Consider the following 678-nt stretch of genomic DNA (forward strand, 5'->3'; position numbering starts at 1 on the left):
TTTTACCATTTTTTTACCAATTGTATTTGCACATAAAACCAAAACTTGGTTATAAACATTCAAACAGCGGTATTACGGTACAAACGCGATTATATAATATCTATTTTATCGATACTATCGATACAAAGGTCGGTCTTTATTTACTAAACACATTTCTACATACATACATGTACGTATGGTAGAGACAACTTAGTACATAGCGCTGATAAGACCACATAAAAAATGTGCATAAATCATATTTTGAACGTTGTCATGCTTTATCTTTAAGGCCACTCGAGTAGCGTTTTGGTGTAAACATTCGTTTTCTCTACTTCTTTAAAAAAGCGATAAAACATACATATACATATATTTGCGCTCATAATTGAGTAAATGTTGTCTTTTAGGTATGTAGTATATCAGAGTTGTCTAATTCACTTCGTAACTAAGAAAAGCCTTAATTGTTATATGAGTCTAAAAATCAAGAGCTGTTCCGCTACAATGTATGAGTTCCTCRCATTTTTAAAATTTCTAACCTCCTCTAGTCCCGCCACCCAATGTACTTTTGTTCTTCGTTAGTTTCTGTCATATCATCATAACAACCCCGCGGCTATTTTTATACTCKCGCAACAAAGTTGCTAAAGAGAGTATTATAGTTTTGTTCAGATAACGGTTGTTTGTAAGTCCTAAAACTAAAAGAGT

Source organism: Bactrocera latifrons, unplaced genomic scaffold (genome assembly GCF_001853355.1).
Source record: "Bactrocera latifrons isolate USDA-ARS-PBARC rearing strain unplaced genomic scaffold, ASM185335v1 scaffold_183, whole genome shotgun sequence".
NCBI lineage: Eukaryota > Metazoa > Arthropoda > Insecta > Diptera > Tephritidae > Bactrocera > Bactrocera latifrons.